The sequence below is a fragment of the Mustela nivalis genome (assembly GCF_964662115.1).
Source record: "Mustela nivalis genome assembly, chromosome: 12".
NCBI classification, from domain to species: domain Eukaryota; kingdom Metazoa; phylum Chordata; class Mammalia; order Carnivora; family Mustelidae; genus Mustela; species Mustela nivalis.
Genome location: NC_139031.1, coordinates 69846603 through 69872103, shown reverse-complemented (window position 1 = coordinate 69872103; position 25501 = coordinate 69846603). Strand labels below are relative to the sequence as shown.

Here is a 25501-nt window from a genome sequence, read left to right as displayed (position 1 = left end):
GCTAACTAACCCTCTGTGGTTCTTTTCTGAGGCAAGCTTCTCAATCTAAACTTTTATTTGGAACAGGCATTTGGGCTCCTCTCTAGGTCTTCTAAATGAGTTGGAACAAAAAGGAACAAGCAGTGGTAAGGAGAGGAAACAGGCCCCTAGAAGGTTCCTCTGCCTCTGATGATTTAAACCCCTTCCAGGATGAAAGAAAACATTAAAGATCAGATATGCTTTCAAAAATAGAGAACTTGGGGTGCTTGGGTGGCTCAGTGGGTTAAGCCTCTGCCTTTGGCTCAGGTCATGATCTCAGGGTCCTGGAATCGAGCACTGCATTGGGTTTTCTGCAAAGCAGGGGCCTGCTTCTCCCTTTCTCTCTACCTGCCTCTCCGCCTACTTGTGATCTCTCCCTCTGTCAAATAAATAAATAGAATCTTTAAGAAAAATAAAGAATTCATAAAGTCATGGAAGTTTGGAGCTGAAAGAGCTCCAGTTTTCAGCAGGATTCTAGAAAGAATATAGGACTTGAAATAGCCTGTTGTACCTATGACTGTTTATTGGACTTGAGATAAGTAACTTAGCCTCTCAGAGCCCCAACTTTACCTGTTAATTAAGGACAGTACTCACCTCTCTAAATGAAATTGACTATTATACGAGAAAAAGGTAAAAAAAGGTCCTGATTTCAGAAACGTAGACACAAGCAAGTTAAGTGGGCATATAGAAAGGTAGTTCTTTCACTACAGTGAGTGGATTTCTTCACAGCCCGGACCTATGAAACCCTAGTCTGGCCTTCCTAAATCTGTAAGCAGCACCAAGCTGACATGCCACTTTTAATGAGGATGGCAAAATCTTTTTTTTTTTTTTTAAGATTTTATTTATTTATTTGACAGATAGAGATCACAAGTAGACAGAGAGGCAGGCAGAGAGAGAAAGGGGGAAGCAGGCTCCCCGCTGAGCAGAGAGCCTGATGTGGGGCTCGATCCCAGGACCCTGAGGTCATGACCTGAGCTGAAGGCAGAGGTTTAAACCACTGAGCCACCCAGGCGCCCCTGGCAAAATCTTTTTATGTGCTTTGTGTTCTCATGTTCCCTAAGTGTTGAACATTTCTTGCTTTAAAGTAGCTGATGGCATTGAACCCTCATTGTATGTCAGTCTTTGTTTTATCAGTAAAGGCTTAGGATGGATTTTACCAAGTTCACAGTCTGTTTCTGGGGATGCCTTAGCATCTCAGAATCTTCATGTCACCTGAAAGCCCTTTGTGGTTGTTTCTGGAATGAGTCCCAGGGCTTACCTCACACAGGTATGTTAGCACTTCAGTTTCTGTGACTTACCACTTTTCACTCGGTTGTCAGAAAAAATGATTGCCTACTTCTTGACTCAATTGTGAGAAATCGGGCAGCAAAATAGATGATTCCCTTCATAGTTTTGCCCCTTTGCACATTAGCCTGGTCTTCTTTTCCTGCTTCTGTGAAGACCTGCTTTTTCTTTTTCAAGCCATGACCTGTTTGACATGAGATATGTTCTTTAGTAAGCCTAGTGGCTTGATTACATCAAGGCAGGAGACAACCAAGACTCCGGTGAAAAGGATTGATTTCAAGAATATGACAGTTACCACATTCTCAGACTGCCTTGTTAATAAAAACTCGCTAAGAACAATTAATTTTTTCCTGATGATTTTATTTATTGCCTGGACAAGACACAGGTTTTGACTGTGTTTACTTATGGTTACGGCTACTGGAGTTGGTCACTCATGACTGGACCTTCTATAGTGGAGTCCCAGTTTTGTTTATCTAAGATCAGGTTGTCAGTCACAGTTGTCTGTGACTGCCTCCTTTTCACCCTGCTTTGCTGCCTTTCCTGTCATGATGACAGCAACAATAACAGCACTAATTATAATTAAAAATTACATCAGTGCTTGCTTTGTGCATGAAGCTTTCCTAAGCATTATATCTATGTTTAATTAACTAGTTTAATATCTCTACACAGCAGATTTTATAATCTCAAGGAATCGAGGGACAGGAACCTCAGAGGTATGATAGGTGCCACTGTCAGACTTTGGGGACTTCAAAAGCAAACAGTTGTTGTCAACATGGGCAGATTTTGTCATGTCTGGAAATGTTTTTGATTGTCTCAACTGGGGGACGCTGCTGGCCATCAGGTGGGTACAGGCAAGGGATATGGCTAAACATCGTATAATGCACAGGCCAACCCCTCACAACAAAGAGTTACCCAGCCTAAAATGTCATGAATTCAGAGCTTGAGAAATTTTAGAGCCACATAATTTAAGCACTTTTGGATGGATTGAATAAATTCCAGTCCTGCTTCTGCACCTTACTAGCTGTGGATCTTGGGCAAGTAGGTTATATTGAGGCCTCAACTTTCTCATCTTTGAAATGGGAGTGACAATAGTAATATGATGTTATGTGGTTGATGTCCTGATTAAATGTATTACATTTAAATCATTAATACATATAAAATGCTTAGCTCACCATCTGGTACATAATAGATGCTTCATATGTTAGTTACTGTTTTTATTAGATAGAGCCCTTCTGGTCTTAGGCTTCTTAGTCTTGAGAGAATACCTTCTGTTCATACCATCCAAGGGAATAACTTTTTTTTTTTCCATCTCAATCCTAAAAAAATTCCCATTTTTTTTTTTTCCATCTCAATCCTAAAAAAATTCCTATCTTACTCCCCCTTGACCTTAGGAAGGTCAAGAAAAGTTATCTTTGATTTCTTCCATGGAATGTGTGTGTGTGTGTGTGTGTGTGTGTGTGTGTGTGTGTGTCTTTTCTCTTGTTGTTGTTTTTACAAAAGAAAACCACAGTTCTCTGTCCTGCACTTGCATTTTGTTGCTTCTCTGTTTCCATGCCTACCTTCTAAGGCCTGGTCTGTCCACCTGATCCTGCTATATCATTACACCATGTGCTTCACTAAAGGGAGCCTGCTGTGGTTTATCCAAGTCTACATTGCTCTCTAGAATAGGTGTTCTTAGCACACAGAGAAGGAAAACTGTGTCTGCTTAATCCTCAGGTAGAATTATGGGCTGATATCACTGGGATCGTCTTGGAACTGAAACAGACTGAGACAGAGAAGGTTTCACTAACTTGTCCAGCAAGTGAGTGAGTGAGTTAGGGATACATCTAGCCTCTAGTCTCCATCTTCCATGCTTTTGGATTCCCGCTAGGGGAATGTTAGTGAACTATGGCTAAATTTTTGATCTTCAGAGTCTCATGTAGCTATTTACTATGTTTCTGTGGTGGGAGGCTCACTCTGAACCTAAGTTGGTACATGATTTTGATTCAGGCCCACTGGGCATTTCTGAGCTGGTAGAGTAGGCATACCAGAAAATCCTAACAGAAGAGGGAAAGCCTGTTCTGAAGGAAATAGGAAGCTTGAAAAGTGTGACCTTGTAATGAAACTTCAGGGTTATGGGGATAGGGAGCAGTCCTGAGAACAGAATGGTGTCTGTCACTTTGTGTCCATGAAGATGAATCTTCTGTGAGACCCAGTAAGTTTAAATGGTAGTTCTGTGGTAAGCAAGGAAGCAGTGAGGAAATTTTAAAGATTTGTTTTAGGAAAATTTTATAAAATTTTGTGCCCAAAGAGCATAGGTGCCTACCTAACAAAATGTGAAATGAAAACACTGAATGGTTTGACATGTAGGAGTTTCTGATGCATTGGCAGAGGGGCAATATCTTTTCTGGGCGATTGTGGCAGAGTGTCATTAGATGCCTGAAGAAGGACGGTGGAGAAGTAGGAATGCCTGCTAGCGTGGACATGAGACCCTTACTGCAGACCCAGTAGATATTCCTAATGTTTCTGCAGGCAAAAACCTGTGAATTTGGATTTGTAATGTTAGTCTATTGGTATGTAGAGGCCTGAGGAAATGCATGGTATCTGAAATTTCACTAAGATTTTGGTACCTCAAAAAGCTAACAAATACAGTGGTTTGTTACACTTTTCTTTCAGTCCTTCAAATTGACATTTTGTCCTAGCATGCATTATAGATTATTGCTTTCAAAAGTCTGCAACACATTGCTAGAAATAATATTCTTATAGAACAGTCTGAACCATAGGAGAATGGTCCCATCATGTCATTTATGAATTACCTCAGTATCAGACGAGGCATTCACAGTAATCAAAACACATTAATTTTAAATGATGTTCTATGTTTTAGACAACTACTATATCCATATTGAAGTAGTTTAAATATAATTGAGGCCCATAGAAATGTCAGGCAAAATACAACTGCCAAAATTATAAGATCATTGGCAAATGTTTGAATGGCAGCCCAGGGCTGGGCCTGAAATGTTGAGAAGGAGCTTCTCAAAAGTAATTCAAGCTGTAAAAGCAAAGATACATTTTGTAATCTTATCCACTAGGAATTCATTTATTCACTGTGTTGACTACCTATGGCTCCCTGGCATAGACTGGATAATAGGTGATAGGAATGCTCTGGAGCTACCTGGAGGAGATTAGTAAAGAGAACTCGTGTGTCATTTATTTACTACTGCTTGGCAAAACTTAAGACAATAATTTTATTATCTCTTATAATTCTGAGAATTGACTGGGCTCATCCGGTCAGTTCTTCCTTCAGTGTCTCTTACAAGGTAAGAGAAGGTGGCTTGAACTGGATCATGCAAGATGACTCCACTCATCTCAGACATTGGCAGGATTGGTTGGAAGACTGAGACATCTCTCTGTCTCCATGTTCATTTCACTGTGCTGCTAACTTGGGCTTCTTTAAGTGGGCTTCTGAAATCTGAATCTCAAGAGGTCAAAAGCAGAAGCTGCTAGGTCTTGTGAAGGCTTAGACCCAGACATGCACAGTGTCACTGTCATCATTCCCTATTGGTTAAAGCAAATCATAGGGTCAGCCCAGATTCAAAAGACATACTACACAACACTATGAGTACTGGGATGTGGTTCACTGAGGGTCATCCTGGAGATTGGCTGTCATAGATATCCAGGGTAATATCAGTGACAAAAAGATAGGGAAAGTGAGTTTTGAACTTGGACAAAAAGAGCTGATTCACAAGTAGATTAAAGCACGTTAATTAGCATATATAGAAACATCAGTTACTCCCAAAGTACAGAAAGTAATCTCCATGGATGAATAGGGATTTTTTTTTTTTTAAACCCTAAAAGACATATTATGTCGCAAAGAATTGGATGAAGGTGACTTTGGGTTTCTCATGCTGAAAATGTACTTCAGGTAAGGGTGGCATTATGTTATTACATGAAAAAAGAAATAAAGCCTTATTCATTTGGATGTTAAGAAGTAGAAACCAGAGGAGAGGGAGACATTTTAAAGTAAATTAAAATTTGAAGGAGAGTCTGTGGAATTCATACTGAATGCTCTTCATTTTCTTGGGGTAGTTAGAAGAATGATTATTTACTTAGGGTTGAGAACAGCAGAGTTTGGCATGTGCTGTGGAAAATGGAAAATATTTCCAAATAAAGGGATCTGGTATGCTGAGAAGCACCAGGCCCAGCTAATATTGGACTTAGAAACATGTAGGAAGGCCCATTGGCAGAGGTATATGGTTTTCTTCTATAGCACATTTACAGTCTGGGACAGAGACAATTTAGTACTAAAGAAGCAGGTTGTAAATGTTGGAGGTATGTTCCTCTTTCCTTTCCTCAGGGAAAACTATGTGGAGATAGCTTGAGGATCTTGTAGGCATTGCTTTTCAGGACCTTCCAGGTATCTGTTGTCTCCAAGGGGAGTCTTCGTGCCTGGCACAGCTTCTTTCCCAAGGGTGACTTCTTTCCAATAAACTCTGCATGCAAAACAAGGCACGTTGGACTCATTGTAGTTGAGTTCAAGATGGAAAAGTTACTTTAGAAGAAAATTTATTTCTGTAGCATTTTCATATCAATAATTACAAAATTAAAAAAAAATTCTTATGTAAATAATTCATGATCATTATGGAAAGTTATAAAATATAGATGAGCATAAGGAAGGAAATTTAAAATTACCTTAATTTCACATCTCAAAAATAATTGTGTCAATGAAAAATTTCCATTTTTTCCCTTATGTATATACAGAATTGTCATACAGAAAGTGAAGGGCAGTGATTATATTCAGGACCAGCTAATAATTTTGGGGGCCCAGTGTAAAACTAAAATGTGGGTCTCCTCATTCAAATATTAAGAATTTCAAGATGCTCGCAAAAGAACATTCAACCAATTGTGGGGCCCTTCTAACTTTGGGACCTTATGAATGATATAGATTTCATGTCCATGAAGTCAGCCCCACTTATCCCCTAATTTCAAGCATAAACAATTTACTGCTGTAGGAATTTCTCCTTTCTTCCCTTCTCCTAGCCTCAAGGGCAGCTTTGGGGTTGCCAGAGTATTTGCAGCTGCAGATGTAGTTAAAGCCAGTCCAGGAGACCCTCCTCAGGTTTCATCCTCAGCAACATGTTAAAATGAGTGGTTTGTTTTCAGATATTTTCCATTTTCTAAGTACATGCTAACTTCCCTTGAGCCTCATCTCCAAGGAAGCCTGGCCCTTGAAACCTACTGGGATTTGCCCTGCTAGGTTTTGGGCTTATTTGGAAACTGTGATTCCTTTTTCCCTCCCAGTGGCTATCCTTTGGAATGGGAATTCCCTATATATGTCTGTTCCACTGTTGTGTTTTGGAAGCAGATAACTTGTTATCTAAGTTTCACAGGTGCACAGATGGAGTAATAAGGCTTCAGTATGGACCATGCCAAGTCTCACCCATATCTGATTGAGTTGATTTAGGAGGTGAGATTGGGACTTTTTGAGTCAATTACATTTAGATGAGATTTTAGACTTAGAGTTGATGCTGGAATACCTTAAGACTTTTAAGGATTTGGGGAAGAAGTGAATGTATTTTGCTCATGGAACAGATAAAAGTTTTGAGGAGGCTAGAGAGTATATTGTACCTTATACTTATAAGTTGAATTGTGTCTCCCCAAAAGATATACTCTAGGTTTAACCCTGGGAACCTGTGAATGTGACCTTATTTGGCAGTTAAGGTCTTTGCGGACGTGATCAGGTTGAGGTGAGGTCATACTGGCTTTCGGTGGACCCTAATCTAATGAACGTTGTTCTTGTAGGAGGGAGGTTGGACACACACACACACAAAGGGAGAAGTCTGTGGGATGATGGAGTGAGACAGAGATTGGAGTGGTACACTCCAAACTAAGGAGCACCAAGGACTTGAGAATCTAGGAGAGAGATGTGAAACAGAATTTCCAAAAGGAAGCAAGCTTATCAACACCTTGGTTTCAAAATTGTAGCCTTCAGAACAGTGAGAAAACAAATTTAGAAGATTTTAAACACAGTCCCACTTATGATATTTAACAATTATCATTATAGCTAAGCATAAAAAAATGGATTTTAGGGGGTCACGAGTGTCAGTAAGGAGACAAGTCACTCCTGTGTTTCTTTACTAGTTCAGACAAGAGACAATTGGTGACTCAGAAGAGGGTGGTTGTGACAGAAATGGTGACAAGTAGTTGGACCCAAATACGTTTTAGAGGTGATATTTACATTTAGAGGTGATAGAACTTGCTAGGAGATTGGAACAGGGTGAAGGAAAGAGAGGAGGCAAGAATGGCTTCAAGGATCCTGGTGGAGCCCTGGGTAGATGTAGGTTGTAAGGAGACTTAGAGAAGAGCAGATTCTGAGGGGTTTCCAAGATCGAGTTCCTAATTAGAGCTCACATTGAAATGTCAAGTAGTGAAGTCCTTTCCTCAGCTAGTTGTGAGGGCAGTTGGGTGTCCAAAAACCTCAAAAGCCTTCCAGTGAGAGTCAACATGGGAGAGAGTCTGCCTGAAAATGAAGTCTATAGAGAGACAGAGAACAATCTCATGACATGCTTTGAATTCCTGGATTTAGCCCGTGCTTGAAGTCTATGCTGCCTCTTCAAGTTTTCATTACAACAACTTCTCTTCTTTTTTATTGCTTAAATTTATTAAGTGAGGTTTCCATCATTTGTCTCCAAAAGAGGCCTGTATATAAAAGAACTATAACTCAGCAGATGTGGTATCAGAACTGATGACGTAGCAAGGTCCTTTATAAATTGATAAAGTTTCTTTAAACAAAGCCTAGAATCTATTTTCACCTGTTGCAGGGGAGGGGAGACAATTTGAATTTGTAGAAGAAAGGATATGACATTAAAATATTATTTATCAAGCAAACTTTTTTTTTTTAAGTACTCCGTTACTTCATAAAAACAATACTGCCTTCTTCCCCAAACTCTGTCCCCAGGACACTGCACAGCTCCCTCCCCTCCAAGGATCCCAGGGAAGCGGTGGTGGTCCCAGGGCAGCTGCCTCTCTTAACTCTCTCTTTAGTTGCAAACCTCTGAGACTTCAGAGCTAGTTCTCATCTGTGGGCAGCTGGCTTATGCTTTCCCCCAGATCCTGTAAGCTGCATCCTTAAAGCTTCCAGCCCTTCCCCGAGTGCATGAGAAGAGCAGTGTGGCACTTATTTATTTCTGAGGCACTGCTGGAAAGGAAGAGCAGGGCCATGTGGGAAGTATTGTTAGCTTTGCCTTATTAATAAAATAAGGTTAATGATTTATTCATAGCAGAGACAATGCCGCTCTGCTCTGGAGGACAGCACAGAACTGTTAGATTCTAGACAAGCAGCTGCTATGGAAGAGATACGAGCCATCTGAGAAATGGTCTTGGGCACTTTCTGTGGGGCTGTGAGCAGATTGTTCTGACCACATCAGAGCTTAGAAGCAATTATTTGTATACTGTGAGTGTTGTAGGATAAATGCTGGTAATGGAGGTCTCTAGAAAGATGCCCCCTTGCTTTTCCATTTCTCGTCCAATGAGTGTTTGCTCACCTTCTTGCTTTATCCTCTCTTTCTTGGTACCTGGAAGATGCCTGAGTTTGTAATTTGAGATGTGTTATCTGGGGAATATTAGTATAATACACATCTGAATGGATCTCCTTCAAAGGGAGCTCATCCCAGGAAGCAAGAGAGAGAGAAATGGTATTTAGGCTTTTCTGGTGCTAGCCTAATCATACACTATTTTTAAAGATCAAATCTTTTAAAATTGTTTCTTCTTTCCCAAATGGACTGCAGAGTTTTTAAAAAAATAAATATTAGAAAAGAGATTTAATACAGTGCAGATTTCTGGTAAATAACTCTGTGTGTGTGTGTGTGTGTTTATATTTTTTTAAATGCTCATTACTGTCATTGATTAAAGACAGAGTAGATTACTATTAGTTCAAGTGTGTCAGATGGTTCTTTGGTTGATATGGTTCAGAGGGCAAAGTGAGGCAGGATTTGACAATTTACAGAAAAACAAAAGCAAGAGTACTCACTTCCTAGCAAATCAAACTAGACTTGGACAGAATGGACAAAAGTCAAATTTATTTACTGTTCTGTTGCTGCTTTTGCTCTGTTGGCCCCCCATCCAAGCTTCCGTGTTGTCCCCTGAGACCGGATTTACATCAAATGTCAGAGAGGAGAGCTGGAAGTTTTCCCCTGACTTAGAGGGGAGAAACAAGGCCATGAGAGGTATTGAAGAAAATCTCATTGTTGTTTATATGCTTCCAAACAGCAAGGCTTCCTGAGGGACCCTCCGCCTTCTGCTCAGCTTCCTTGAGACGAGATCAGATGTTTCAAAGCATTTCCACCTTTACTAATTTTTAATGCTTCTACCAGACTGAGACTTGCCCACTGGAAAAAAAAAAAATCTATGGTCATGGAAACAGCCAAAAATAAAAGTGATCCTCTAACAGTAGCACATTTAACTTCTTCATAACTATCAGCAGGAGCTAAAGAGTATAGCTTTTGCCCAATATATTATGCCTTAGGAATGTCTTAGGGTAATGATCAAGCTGAAAATCAGAATATGTTTAAATGTAATTCACAAAACTCAGAGTCTCCTTACAGAAGAATCAAAGTGGCTATCACCCAGATCCTTTGCTGTAACTTCTCCAGCTTCTGACCCCACCCTGCCCATTCCTTTCCTTTGCTCTTTTGCCCAGTTTCCCCCTAAAAGCCACCCACGAGGGTCCATGTGGGAGCCAGGAATGTAACCCTAGGATTTGGTTTCCCAGGCCATCAGGAGATAACATTGCCTATCAGCCAAAAAATAAAGCTTCCTGACTGCAGTTGCAGAAATTACAGCTAATTACACGCTCTATGCTTCCTGCAAAAGATATATATTTTAAGCTGCTGGGCTGACTTTCTCCCTTGGCTGTATTTAAAGGTTAGTTTCTGACCTGCTTCCTGATTTAATGGAATAGTTTAAATATTACAAATCATTACTTGATTCTAATGAATTATATCTCCCCTGGCACCTCACAAAATCCTTATCATGCCAGAGGAAATAGTTGGAAGGAATAGGGCAGTCTCCATGATAATAAACAGAATAACATGCCATGGGATTATAGATTTCAGGATCCCCCAGCTTCTTGGGTGGTTGAAAGCATCTGGCCCTTGGCCTCACACTCCCAGCACCTGAGGCATGTGGCTAAGCAGCATGAACACCCTCTCCCCTGCCTTGCATGATTGTTCACTCTGCTTAATTGTCAGCCCCTGCTAAGAACATGTACCATCTCATTTTCCCAGAGATTGTGGAAGTGTTGAGCTTTGCTTGTGGCCAAGTTGGGTAGCTGAATGTGTAGCATTTCCTTCTTTGATAGGCAAATACTGGGGGTGGTCTGAATCCTATCTGAGAACTTTTACTGAATTCCAGTTTCCAATTCTAGTGCAGATGGGGACCATGTGTGTAATTGTGTAGACAGATAGTCTTACCCAACTTTGTCTGTTTACCTGTATTGTCATTCTTATTAAATAGAAGAAAGTATCCAAAACACAGGTATGCCACAACAAAAGTGATATTCTAGGCTTGAAATAAAGATCACATGAAAAGTCTTTCTGCCTCCCTAGGAGCAAGAGGGAAGAGATTCAATTCTCTTGATTCCAGTGAAGCAAAGAATAGCAAGGTAAGACTGTGGAGAGGTCTCTCAGCATTGACAACTAAATTGCAAATTTCCATGTCTTTAGCTGTTTGACAAAAACACCCATGGGGAAAGTGAAAATTCCAGCTACTTGTACAGATGATTTGATAGTGTTGTTCTGAATGCCCTGATTTCCCCCTCAGTGACTAGAAGATTTGAAAACAAAGTGAGTAACCATTGAAGTATCGACCATGCATCAGATGTCAGATCTCTTGTTAGATGGAATTCACTCATACTATATAGAACTATGAATAATGGAACTTCTGAAATAGTTGGTAATCCATAATTACTTTTATAAGGGAAGCCCTGTGAATATATGGGTTTAAACTGCTGAGTTGATGTAATTCAAAGGTCTAACTTATTCCATGACCTATTAAAGAATCTTATACTGCCCTCTGCAGCTAATTCCACCTTAGAAACAAATTTGTTTTTTTCTCAGGAGGTTCCCCAATTAAAATTTAAAGGTCACTGGAAGAGGTAATTCACCTTAGGAAGGGCCAATTTATCAGACTGTTTTCTAAGATGACAGGTAAGGCCAAAATGAACTCAGTATTCATGGCTTGAGGGAAAAGATAGTAAATGTGGAAATGTCCAACAGGGGCTGAAAGAGTTCCAAAACAAACTTGGCCATCTTTGTGGTGTGCACACTAGTGTCAGGAGCTGTTTTCTTAATGGCCATTAGCAAAAAAGGAGAAATGGCCTCCCACTGGATAGATACTGATTATTCCCAAACAGAGAGGCAAATACCCACATGGAAAAGTAAAGTTCTTCTGTGTGTGTATATGTGTATAATACTACACTAGTAAAGTTAACATTTGGAGCTTTTATTTTTAAGATAGGAAAGCAGGCCTTTAGAGTTATTTCCTTTGAGGAAAGTTAAATGAAACTAAAACTCTACTTGGGATAGATTTGAGGTTAGATACAAATAAATAAATAAATAAATAAATAAATAAATAAGGCTGTTCTCAAGGAATATCATCTAAAAAGATGAATGTTGTGAAACTTGGTTTTTTGTTTTGTCTAGAGCAGAGAAGAGCACAGGAAACCAGGGAAATCTCAGCTGAATTTTCAAGGGGGGCAAAACAAAATGTCTCACAAATCCTAGTTTGCTTTATTTTATTTTATTTATTGACTGGGGGAGGCAGAGGGAGAGAGAGAATCTTAAGCATGCTCACACTTAGCACGGGAGCCCAAGATCACGACCTGAGCCAAAGTCAAGAGTTGTCTACCTGACTGAGCCATCCAGGCACCCTTACAAATTCTAGTTTGCTTTAAAAGGAGACACATCTGATGGGTGTTTTGCAGATAACCGAAGAAGGAAGATTTTAACATAATATCTCTTTCAGCAAGATAGTTTATCACACTCAACAGAAATGACAGCAAAAGGAAAAAAGGATGGGAAACCATTCTGGGGTGAGCAAAGGGTGACAAAAGGATGGGAAAATCCAGCTTCACCAAATATTTATTCATGCTTATATAAACCTCAATTAGCTATCTTCAAATGCTAAGGCTCTGTTGAAGGAAAGGAACATTTGGAAAGTGACTTGGAAGTTGGTTAGTGTCAGTTATTTTGCTGCATTGTTGATTAATGTAATTGAAGTATATATTACAGAAACAGAAAAGGAAATGTGACATCTTCGGGGACCCATTAATTTCTTAAGGATAAAATGTTTGAAGGTTCAAAGGCTTTGTTGAGGCTTATTTTAAATTTAAAATTTCCATTGCCAAGGGATCGATTACCATTCTACATTAGCTTTGTCAAACACCAAGTTGATCTCACTTCTTTCAAAGTTTTGTGGCACTTAACTATTTTCAGAGCATTTTTTTTTTTTTAAGAGAAGGCTGTCTTACAAGTTCTCCCAAGGACAAACTTGCTTTCCCTTTACAAGAACAGCAAGATGAAAATTTCTAAAATCTTAAAAAGAGCAATTCCCACTCTTCCCTTCTTTGGGACCTTGAAAGTCATTCCTGCAAGTCAGGTACAGCACCTCTTCATTCAAACACTTTTCCATATTAGTTTCTGTTTGGTTTTCCTTTGACTTTAAGACATCAACTTATTTAAGTGTCTTTGTGCTTTTGAATCTTAGTAATGTTGTTTAGGGACTCCTCAGTAAGATTATTCAAGCTTTTTCCATCCCTCCACCCCAACGACGATACCTAGTTCTTTTTATAACTCTCTGCTGTCTTCCTCTGATCACTGTTTAAGGCGCTCTCATAAACAACACACTTCGAAAGTAAGCCAAGATGTCCAAGCACCAGTTCTTAGTTTTGCTGTTCCAATAGTGAACTCATTAGTTCAAGAAGTCGGACAGCAACATTTCCGGCTCCCTGGAAACTGAGCCAAAAAGAAAACTGTCATTTCATACAAGAGCAAGAACAGGAAATATGCCATCAGGAAATCAGGACTAAAGTGGCAGTACCATCTGCCCAGATGAAAGTGGTCTGAGAGGACCATGAGGCTGCATTAGAAACAATAGCATTGTGAGCAAAGGCTTTGCCACAGGAAACTAATAACAAGATTTCTGATACCATAGAGCATTTCAACAGAAAATCTTTCTTCCTACAAGAAGAAAGGTATTTTCTCCTCACCAATCTGGCCTTTCTCTACCTTTCCAGTCCTGTTGCTACTGCAAGATGTTGGGAGTATGACGTTCAGCCAGCGGGGGACGCTCTATTAGACTCTTCCTCCTTTGGGGCTATCTCTAAGTACATTGGAAATGTGGACAGACCTAAAGGTTCAGACCTTGAGAACTGCCCATCCACAGCCATATCCAAGTCTTGATTCCATGTAGCCCTGAGAAATTTTGGCTTCTGCTAACAGGGACACACATTGTCTCATCTGGTTTAAGAAAAATGCTGTCATTCACATTGACACTATTTTCATTGTCTTTTCTGTTTGAGTCCAGTTTTGAGGATGATTCTCTGGATCCTATTGTAAATATCTTGAAGGCAGCAGCAGGCTAAGTCTGGTTAAAAGAAATGTGACTGAAGACACTTGCCTTCTCCCGATCTTCCCACAGTGGTGTATTATAGGCTGCCTCTTTATTCTAGACCTTTGTCTCAGCTTTCCCCCTTACAACCCAGCTCCCAGGAATAAACATATTCTAAGTATCTGCTTCTGAATTTTCCAATCACAAAGAATTTGCAGGAAAATCTGGACTGAAATGGCTTTAATGGGCTCCCAATCTGTAGTGACATTTGTGAATTAATTAGCTCTCTTACCCCTTGACTGAAAATAGGGAGCTGCGAATGAGTGGGGCATGTATGTGTGTGTGTGTGTGTGTGTGTGTGTTTAACCAATGGTGAAGACACTTGGGGACTGAGATGTGTGGGGAGCAGTTTCCTGTTATGTTAGATCAGTAGTAGGACTGATCCACTGTTGAATAGACAGCCAAATGCCTGAAGATGGATCCTTAGTATAGGCAATGGATGATGATGATGATGATGATGATGATGATATGGAGAAGGGAAGAAAGAAAAATAGGATGTAGAGGCACAAAACCAAAAGCTGCTGTGAAACCATTGATGGTAAAATTAAAAAAAAAAAAAAAATCCCCAGTGGGTGTGTGGTGGACAGCATGGAGAAACACTGAAGGGGGCTGGGCTTTGCCTACATGGTTAAGCTAAAAACTCCCTCCTGGATATCACTTTCCAGTCTGGTGAGCACAGGAAAGAGACTGAGCTAGCTCTCCCATGGGGAATTCAGAGGCTCTTTGTTTTTGCATCATTTTCAAACTTTACAGGCCAGTTTCCTCTATAGCTAAGAGCGTGGGGACAACCTTGATATTCTGTACACTCAAGGAGCCTTCCTTTGTGAGGAGTTCAAGAATAGAGCTGGTGAGTGACCTCTGCTCAGTGTTTTTGATTAACAGCAAAAAGGTAGATGCATTGGTGGGGATCTAGTTCCCTCTCCCTTTTTCTTCAGAATTCAACAAACATGGACTTACATTCTTATCCTAGGGTCAGGGAGTGTCCTAGGGATTCAGAATACATAGGAGAAAGTGGTCCCTGCCAGGAGTTGGGAGGTACAGATTGTATTACCACCATTTAGCTGGTAGAAAAGCAGGGTCAGAGAAATTAAATGGCTTAGAACCAGGGTATCCTAAAGGATTTCACTAGATAATCAACTTGAGAATTTGAAGGCTGGATTTCAGATGGTTTTCACAGTCGCATCTCCTTCGGGAGAGGCTACACAGAAACAAACCTATGATCCTACTCTCCCCCACTGTTATCTCCATAAATGAGTGGAGAATCTGAGCTGGAGTGGTTGTGACTGGCTGGATCATATTGATTTGTTCAACCCCCAGTCACTCATTTTTCAATACTATCCTAGACCACTGAGTCATGGTAATGGCACATAAGATTGTGACTACAGCAGTAACAGCTACTACTTCTATCAGTACCATATCTACTGATACTGTATTCATCTAGGTGTCACTTTCACTACAGAGTGCTATACAAACATCAACCCAGCAGGTATTGTTTTTACTACTCTAGTGCGGTTGTTGAGAGCATGAACTTGTGAGTCAGACAGACCTGGATTTGAGTTGCTTTGTCATATTTTACCCAAGAGGAAACTGAAGCATATGGGACTGTTATTGACTGAGATCATTTAGCTTGTAAATAGAAAAACCCTGTCAGAATTTGATCTGTTCCTGTCTTACTCCAGAATCAACACATCTCATTTTGGGAGGCTATCTACCCATATTAATCCCAGCATTTATTGATAGTAGGAACTATTTGTCAGGCATTTACTGTGCATCAAGCCCTATACATACATTGTCTCATTGAGCTATCATCAGTTGTTCTTCATAATTATCTCCATTTTATGGAAGAGAGAAGGCGGCCTAGAGAGATTTAATACCTTGCCCAGGATTTTACAGTTAGAAAGTAGTAGAACTCAAACTGGATCCTAGGAGTCGACTCTGAAGCCCATTTTCTTAACCACCTTGTTTACTATTCAGACAAGAGATTTGGAAAGGACAGCAGGATTGGTGTCATATTCAAAATTTCCTTTCATCATTGGATGGACGTTTCTAACACTGCCTTCTTGGTTATAGAAAAACTCTTGAGTATCCAATGAGGACACTAGGTTAGCTGCACTGGTGAAGCAAATATACAAAAAGACAGACCTCATTAAACCCCGCTGAGGTAAAGGGGTCCTTTCAGGTCGTGTAGTCCAACTTCTTTGTTAGTTCAGAAAGTTGGTGTTTTCATGTCCCTGCCAGATGGAGGAGGTATCAAAACTAAAAAGGAAAAGTGTTAGCCCGGCATTATCTAAAATGCATTTTTTCTGAAATTTGATTTATTTTAAAGAGTAAAGATACCCAATATCAGATTAGGATTGTTAACACTGATAAATGTGATACTATTTTTAGTTAGACTTGACTTCCAAACCATGCAGATTAACTGTGGGTAGTAGGATGAATGGATTTTTTTTTTTTAACTTTGTTTTTCTGTGTTTTCTAAGTTTTCCATTTTTAAAAATATGTGATTTTCCCACAATTAGAAAAGGAAGAGAAAGGATCAAATCAGATTTTATTGGTATTAAATAGTAAAGTAGAAACAGCATTGGTCTCAGTTAAACAAACCTGGCTATTGAATCCCTGCTCTGTTCTTTATGATTTGTGTAGTGTTAGCTGCTTCTTAACTTCTCTGAACCTCCTGTCTCTATGGGTCGATGGATGTTTTCACCTGCCTTCCAAGACTGTGTGAGGCTTAAATGAGATATTGGTGTAAATCACTTGTTAAATCTCTTCCCTTCCTTTCCCTTGCATTCCTTTCACCAGTTAAAAATACAGCTTGCAAGGGTCAAGGGCAACGAGGTGGAAGGGGAATGTTATATTGAAATTCCTAAAAGCATTTGGCAAATGATAAATTGCATAGTCCTTAGGTTCTTTCTGCAGTGTCTTGGGGATAGTAGCTAATGAACTCATAAACATAAAACAGACAAAACAAAAATTGGACAAGAAGGAGGAGGAGGTAGCAAAGATACAGTAAGGAAACATTTCAAGAGTCTATAGCTTTGTAATTTAAGTTCTCATCTGCATCTCATTATCTTAATAATCCAAAACAACAGCCCTTCAATGCCTCACACAGAGGGAGGATGGGAAATAATTTCCTTGGACAGGGTCCCTGGCCTCTCTATCACATTAGATATTATTTCCAAATGTTAAGTGTCAAGGGACAGTTTCACATTCTCCTAACCATTAAACCGTTTGGCTCCCTTTGGGGAAGGGATGAATTTAGTAATCCACAGAGCAGCCTCCTGGAAGAGACTTCTCTGGAATTCCAGAGCTCCAACAGGAATACAGTGTAGCATGTGGAGCCTCCCCAAGAGGCAGTTTATCCAAATATGCATCCTCCTCCTAGAGACCTCAGATAAAACTCAGTTCAGTGGGTCCATGTAGAATTTATTTCATTTTTTTTCTCCTGGGAATTTCAATGTATTTTAAAAACTGTTCATTTTGAAATATTTCAAACTTACAAGGAGTACAATAATAGTACAAAGGATCTTATATACCTTTCACACCAATTCCTTAAATGCTAACATTTTAGTGCAGTTGCTTTATTATATCTCTAATTATATGTAATTATTATCGTTACTATTTTCTAAATCCATTTGAGAACAAGTTGTAGATATGATGCCTCTCTACACCTAAATACCTCAGTGTTCTTTCTAAAAACAAGGGCATTTTCTTACATAAAAACAGTAGAATTATTAGAATCTGGAAATTAACACTGCTATAACACTATTATTTAAACCTCAGACCTTACTCAAATGTCATCATTGCCCCAGTGATCAACTTTCTGACAATAGGATCCAGTCCAGAAGTAAGCATTGTTTTTGATCTCTTTAATTTTTCTTTCTTTCTTTTTTTAAATTTTGAACTTTTCCTCTGTCCTTTCTGGTCTTTTAGGACTTGACATTTTTTTAAGCCATTGATTTTGTAGAATCGACCCTTAATTTGGATTTTTCTAATGTTTCCTCATAACTCTTTCAGGCTGTGCATAATTGGCAGGAATATTATAAAAGATATGTTAGCTCTTTCTCAATGTATGATACCAGGAAGCACCTGATGTCAACTTGTCCTATTATTACCATCCTAACTGGAATGCTATTGTTCTCTTTTTCATTAATACAAATCTTGGAGATACATTGAGACTATTTAAATATTGTGTTTCTCCTTAAACCTTTACCCACTAGTTTTGTCTTTAAAAATAGTTTAAAACTTGGCCCTTTTTTGTAACTTTTGGCTAAAAATAACAGAGGTTTACTGTTAAAGTTCTTCTCCCCAGAAAGCCATGTGTAAGAAGGGTGCACTTTAAGGCAATGAAGCATCTCCATGACAGAGCCCAGATTCCTGAAGACCAGACTTGATCTCTCTGAGTGTCTATGAAGCTCACTTTGTTTTTAACAATTCCTTCCACTCCCACTGGGAGAGAACTCTTTCAAATGCCCCTCCAAATTGGCATTGGGATGAGCTGGCCTTCTGCCAGTTTCCAGAAAACCTCCTGTACCATCTTCCTCCCAACTCTGAGACTAGTTCTGGTGGTTTGTTCTCAGAGCTATTTGTGGAGCTTTTGTTTTTTCATGTCTATGAATCTCTTCATGATGGCTTCTTGCTTACTTTGGAAATTGTTAACTTTTGCCTCTGAGCCCCATATCTGAACTGGTAGACTAGAGTGGTGACCAGTTGGGAGGTCGTCAGAAGGGCCAGAAACCACCATGTGAGAGCTCAGTCTTTCTGTTCCTCAGAAGACCTTGTGAAAATACACACAGCCTGGGAGTTGTCCCTTAAGCTCTGCAGACACCTGTCCAGGAGGACTTCCTGCCCTGATTGCATGTCTTCCCACCATAGCCCCATTGGTGCTCAATCTCCTCCTCCTCCTCCTCCTCCTCTTCCTCCTCTCTCTCTCTCTCTTTCTCTCTCTCTCTGATTCATATCCCATGGGAGAGCCCACCATTTTGTCTGACAGAACACATGTGGGGTAAGCCTTTTCCTTTCAAGCCCTGCATGCTTATTCAGAAACAAATGGGGGAAATTTTAAAAAGAAAGATATTGACATTCCTTTCTGCCTGCCCAGGATCTAGTGGTGATTTGCAGCTGCCACAGTCTACAGTACCTGCCGTAGTCATTTAGATGACCTGGGCTCGAACAGCTGAGTTCAGTGTTGGTTCTGGCAGTCACACTCCACCCCAGGGGAAGCCAAATGCATTCTCTTTTCTTTTTTCTCTTCTCTCTCTCTCTTTTTTTTTTTTTTTTTTTTTTTTTACAAATTTATGATATGAATTGAAATACAAGGAGAAGTTGGGTTCTCCCCCCCCAGATAACAGACTTACTGAGAGATACAGTCCACATACCATACAGTTTGCCAGTGAGCAAAGTATATGCAATTTAGTGATATTAGTATTTTCACAGAGTTGTGCAACCATCGCTACTATTAACTTTATAATATTTATATTATATTTATATAGCTTATATAATATAATATACATAATATATTATGATTATATTTATTTATATTTGTACTTATAGTTACATATTTATACATTAATTTATATTTATTATTAATTATATTTATATTCCAAAGAAGAAACTCCATACCCACTAGCAATAACTCTCTACGGGTAGTTTTCTTAAAAATACCAGACTCTGTCTCTTGAGCAGTAGTGCCCATCATTTATTCTTTCTTGGCTTACCTATCAGTAACTGTCTTCCAGATGAGCTGTGCCTGAAGTGAGCTCTCTGAGAAGAGTTAATTAATTGATGGCAGCCATGTAGTTAGGTTTCCTTCCCTAGGGAGTAGTAAACTGAACTTGTGATTAGTGAATTTCTTCTGATTTTTTTCCCTGGAGAATAGTGAGTGGGTTATTCTTAGGAAATAACATGATTATGGGAATCATCTTTTCTGGGATTTATGGTTCTGGTAGCACTTTCATATACACAATATTATTTCATTTTCCCAAACAACAATTAGAAGTAAAAATAGCAATAGAATTCATTTATAAAATGCTTCTTCTGTATCTGGCAGTTCTAAGTGGTTCACATACATGCATTAACTTATCTAATTCTCAACCACCAGATGAGACAGGGCTCTGTTAAAATTAGCCAGAAATGCAGAGAGGTTAAATGATGACAAGCCCAAGTTCACAGGGCTCAGATGCCACGATATGCAGTTTGATTCCCATCTGAACTCTAAGTACCACTTTAATTGCCTTCAGTATTCCCATTTCAGAAGCAAGCACTGAGGCTTTGAGAAGTTATCCATTATGAAAGGAACTAGTTAGGACTTGAATACAATTATTTCGACCTCAAGCCCTATGAGGCACGCCTCCATCAATGACTTAGTTCAATATCTTGCCAGATACACAGAATCAAGTTATTCGTTTAAATCACCACACTTACCTCAGTAAAGAAAGGATGGGGGACAGAAAATATTCCCTATTGAAGCTTCATATCATTAGATATATTGTCATTGTGACATTATTAGTGTGCAGAACAATTACCAAAATATTATAAGGTTGTCTACACTTTTGGTGGACCAGAAGTATTTTTAAAATCAATCTGCAGGGTCAGTTTTCCCTTTGCTACATTTGCCTCTCATTGCAACCTCTCTCAATTTCTCTTTCTCAGTGTTTCCTATTCACAAGTAGGGAATGAAGCACATGGATTTAATAACCAAGGCAGTGATTCATGTACACTTTCATCTAGTCAGAAAGCAGTGGTAGGCCCAAGAATTGATTTTGGTTGTGTATCATTTTAAAAGAGTTGACACACATGTCCTTTAGAGAGAAAATAATAAAATTTAAGAAGCAAAATCCAGCTTGGACCTGCCAGCTGCAATGATTGGTTACACAGAAGAGACCCATGGATTCTGAAGGCATTTGGGTTTTGTTTTGTGTGCTGCAATAGCACCAACTGTGATATCTATCACTTTAAATGGTTTAATGACTTCTGGATAAGTCTTCAGAGTTAAATGGTTAAATCACCAAATGCTCCATAAAATAATTACGCAAACAATTTTCTGGCTAATTATCTAACATGAACAGAAGCACACAGCTCCTGAGATATATAATTGCTGTTTCATCAGGGCTGGCTATTGTATTTACATAATTCCTTCACTGATCTCAGTGTGGTTTGGTAGGAGGCCACTAACATAATATCTCATGAAATGAACAAGTTAAAGTAATAGCTCTGGTCTCAGCTAGTGAATTACTTTGATTTTTTTTTAAGGGAATGGATTAGGGCCTTCAAATTCATCCATTCTGGACAAGCATATAAGCAGTATGTACATTTGTGTAGTGTACTTAAGTCTTGGACATGTATATTTAAATTGTCTAGTGGGGTAAAGATTAATATTTTAACTTATTGGATATTTAATATACATATAGAGAAGCATATGCATCATAATCATATGGTTTACAAATGAGCTATCTTATGTAACCAAGTATTCAAATAAAAAAAAAGAATATCTTTGGGACCCCAGAACCCTCCTTTGTAACCTTCTTCCAATTCCTACTCCTTCCAAGGGTAATTACTATCTTGACTTCTATCAGCAGAGGTTAATTGTACCTGTTTTATACTAAATTTGAATGAATCATACAGTGTATGCCCTTTTGTGCCTGGCAACTTTCATGTAATACCATGTTTATAAAATTCATCTGTACTGTTGCAATTTATCCATTCTCATTGTGGTATGGTATCCCATTGGGTGAATACACTATGATCTATTTATAATTCTACTGTTGAGAAATGCTTTGATAGTTTCTATTTTGGGGATATCATATGAATAAAGCTGTTGTTAAACATTATGCATATGTCTTGGTATATAAATGCACGCATTTCATTTAGGTCTATAGTATGTATGTGGGGGAATTTCTGGGTTGTAGTGTGTGTATCTGTAATATTAGTAGATATTGCCAGTTTCCTTGAACATATTTGCACTCCCACCAGCACTAGAGGAAAGCACTACGGATGAATGTTTTGAAGAATTCTAATTGGTGCATACTAAATTCTAAAGGGTAGTGCAGAGTAAGGAAGAGAGAACAGTAGTTCGAATGGAAAGGACTCTGGCAGTATGTCCTAAGGAGGAAAGGATAGGGATGGAGGAAGTGTTCATATTCAGGGTCATCTTGTAGCTGGGAAAAGTCTCTGGATGTTTATCGTGCAGTACCCTCTTGTAGCACACAATGTGTTCCTAGAGAATCACCCCAGACCTTTCTCCCCTTTCTCTTTGGTCCATGTGGTATATGCTCAAGGGCCTCTCAGGTCTGGAGCCCCATTCTGGAGGCTTAGGGATGCCCTACCTCCTAATATAGCTGCCTTTGCTGGGATATACATATACTTACTAGAGGTACCTGGCCCCTCTGAAGCAAGGAGAAGGAGGGATGAGAAGTGAAGAGCAGGAAAAAGAAATCAGAGAACAGAATGGGAATCTGACTTGAGTCCAGCCATCTGGTTGTGTAACTTTAAGCAAGTAGCTCAAATTATTTCACAGCTTTGGTTTCCTCAGCTTCAAAAAAAGAAGACAACAGTTCTTAATTCACTAGATTTAGTTGTTGATCAGGTGAATTAAAATAATGTATGTAGAAATGCTTTGGAAACTTTAAAAAGCAAACCCTGGATATCTTTTTTATAGGCTATTATTATTAATAATCAAAATGTTACTTTTTTTTTTTAAGATTTTATTTATTTATTTGACAGAGAGAGATCACAAGTAGGCAGAGAGGCAGGCAGAGAGAGAGAGAGGAGGAAGCAGGCTCCCTGCTGAGCAGAGAGCCCGATGCGGGACTCGATCCCAGGACCCTGAGATCATGACCGGAGCTGAAGGCAGCGGCTTAACCCACTGAGCCACCCAGGCACCCTCAAAATGTTACTCTTAAGTAGAAATGTATCTCTAAGAAATGCTATTTGTTCCACTTTTCTATTCAAACTGTAACATTCACAATAATGGGCAAAGAAATAATCCCCCTCAGCAATGTTAACAGGAATAACTGACAAGAATGTTGGAAATAATTGCATTTCCTAGGATTACCCAGGATTCATTGCTTCACTCATCCAGGCCTCCATCCAGACTCACATCCACGAATTAATTAGTTTAAAAACTTATATTTATTGAGGACTCTTTTTTTTTTTTTTTTTTTTAGGACAGTCCTAGGCAGGGATTCATAACAGTATTCAAAGATAGACTTCAAGGGGTCTCTGAATCTCTTGCTTTTGTATGGAAGGGAACGTGGTAGTGACTTCTGAGATACTCTTTTTAAAAAATTTTTTTTAAAGATTTTATTTATTTATTTGACAGAGAGAGAGATATCACAAGTAGGCAGAGGCGGTGGGGGGTGTAGGGAAGCAGCCTCCCTGCTGAGCAGCGAGCCTGATGTGGGGCTTGATCCCAGGACCCTGAGATTGTGACCTGAGCTGAATGCAGAGGCTTAACCCCCCCCCCCCAAGGCACGCAGCCACCCCTCTGAGATCAAATTCTTATAGAACTCTCGTAACCCCCCTCTCCAAAAAAAAAAAAAAAAAAGGTTAAGAAGCACTGTTTTAGGGATACGTGTATTAAGGGAATATGAAACTTTATGAAATAATATGTGATTATCTATAATGGAACTGTAAATTACAGGCTTCCCAGTAGCAACAATAGATACCACAGAATAACAGAATAGTATTTTCAAAAGGTTGAGGGGAAATAAATATTATCTTAGAATAATATACTAAGCTTGATTATTATTCAAGTGTTGGATGAAACAAAAACAAAAAGCATTTTCAAAGAAACAAAGATAGAGTTAACTAACTTTAGACCCTTGCCAAAATCACTATTAATGATATCCTTCAGAAAATAGGAATTTTAAATCTTAAGTAAAAAAAGCAAGAAGGAATGATGAGCAAAGAAATTTGTAAACATGTGCATAAATCTAAAGAAGCACTGCTTTGTTTTTTGGTTTTTTTGAAGTTCAATTAGGGACTTGTTCAAAAAATAAAAAACTAAAATGCTAGGTGACAATAATATGCACAAAGAGGGTGGAAGAGACTAAAATTATAAACTTCATATTCATTGTATTATTTGGGAGGAAGATAGAGATAGATTTATTCTAGACTTTGAGCAGGTATGTCTTTTAAAATTTAAGAGTAACAAAGAATAGGAAAAGAAAACAAATACATAAAAAAGAAAAGATTAAGAAACACTAGAGTAATCTAATAACCAGGGAGTAGAAAAAAATAAGCGAAGAAAGGACATAATAAATAGAAAAAACAAAACACATTAGAAAAAGTTTAGATGTTTCTGTAATCTCACTAAATGTAGACAGATTAAGTTAGTCAGATTATATTTAAGAAACAGAACCCATGTGGGAGGGAGACAAACCATAAGTGACTCTTAATCTCACAAAACAAACTGAGGGTTGCTGGGGGGGAGGGGGGTTGGGAGAATGGGGGTGGGGTTATGGACATTGGGGAGGGTATGTACTTTGGTGAGTGCTGTGAAGTGTGTAAACCTGGTGATTCACAGACCCGTACCCCTGGGGATAAAAATATATGTTTATAAAAAATTAAAAATAAAAATTAAAAAAAAAGAAACAGAACCCATGTATGTGCTTTTTAAAGAAATGTCTAAAACATAGGATGCTTATAGATTGAAAGGGATGGAAAAAGATAAAACAGGTAAATACTAATACTGCTAGAGAAGCAATATTAAGGCCCAAAAAAGCATCATTTAGAATAAAGAAAGTTGCAATTTAATGACTGAAGAGCGATTCACAAGGAAGCAAGGGCAATGCTGAATCTGTATGGTCTAAACATGCCAGCCTCCAAATTTACAAAAGAAATTTGACAAATCTATCTTAAAGGGAAATATTTTTGCATGGTTCTTTGATGAACTGATGAAAAGGTAAAAATTGGTAAAGATACAGATGTTTTGAACAGCACAAGTAACAGACCAACTTAATGGAGATATATATATAGAAGCCTGTATTTCTTATATAAAGAATTCACATTCTTTTCAAGTATACATTAAAACACCACAAAAGAAGTCCTAAGGAATACCAAAGAGTCAGTAACACAGAGCACATCTCTTTCTACAATGCAATACTATTAAACATCATTAACAACAAAAGAGCCTCCCAAACCCATATATTTGGAAATGAAAATGATCTTATAAATATTCATGCGTCAGAGAAGAAATAATGGTGGAACTTATGAAATATTTAGACCTGAATGACCACAAAACACTACCTAGAAAAACTTGTGGGATGCCAGCGTGCCCTTAAATTTGTACTTATTAAAACTTTGTGGTAACTATGATGATAGAGCTGGACAAGGCTATTGTGTAGAAGAGGATCAGAGGAAGTTTCTAAAGGAGCAATATCTGATATGAGACTTATAATTTAGGAAATAAGAAGTAGAGGAGAACATTTGTGAAAAATATTCAGTGGTAAATTATACCAAGAAGGAGCTATTGTGCCTAAAGATAGTTATACTGGTTTGTTGGAGCTTTGTTTTAGGTATGCCCTCTTAGTTTTGTTATATAACATATTCCTTTAAAGTA

At 38.7% G+C, this 25501-nt stretch overlaps 1 long non-coding RNA gene across 1 annotated transcript in view; it reads right to left on the bottom strand.

The window, feature by feature from the left end:
* Window positions 1-4052: 4052 nt before the first annotated feature.
* Window positions 4053-25501, bottom strand: part of LOC309845127 — a 241444-nt gene continuing 219995 nt past the window's right edge. Inside the window, exon 3 of the long non-coding RNA XR_014301045.1 lies at window positions 4053-5771. This is a non-coding gene — a long non-coding RNA (uncharacterized lncRNA). The remainder of the gene's footprint in view (window positions 5772-25501) is intronic.